Below are 508 nucleotides of genomic sequence, written 5' to 3'. Positions count from 1 at the left end.
GCTGGACAGTTCATATAACCCACTCAGGCACAACGGCGTGGCTTCAGCCTCATCAGTGAGGGGAGGGTTAAATATTTGAAATTTGATGCTCGAACCCCCGGAGGCAGCGTCATGTCCGAAGGTTGTTCGTCCCCCAAGCGTGTGTGTACTGTAGAAGGATATGTTAGCGTAACCCCCTTTCTTCTTCTTCTTCTATATTTTTATTTCAGGAGGAGTACAAAAGCCAAATTAAAAATGCAAGTGTCATGACCCTATGACCCTTGTCGACCTAAGAGTGGTCATATACACGTATGTTGTTTTTTCATTTTCTTGTTTATACGTAATAAAAATTGAACATTTGAAATTCTGGTCAGTGACAAAATCTAAGATAAACAAGAGACTGCTTATTCTTCTGTATTCTGTGATTTTTTCCCCAAATATTCTTCGCGCCGTGCGTGGGTACTGGATTCCACATACATGACAAAGAACCAATGTAACAGCAATAAACTTATGTTCGGAAAGTTGGTGA

Source organism: Penaeus monodon, chromosome 24 (genome assembly GCF_015228065.2).
Source record: "Penaeus monodon isolate SGIC_2016 chromosome 24, NSTDA_Pmon_1, whole genome shotgun sequence".
In the NCBI taxonomy this organism is placed as follows: domain Eukaryota; kingdom Metazoa; phylum Arthropoda; class Malacostraca; order Decapoda; family Penaeidae; genus Penaeus; species Penaeus monodon.
This window is presented reverse-complemented; position numbering follows the sequence as displayed.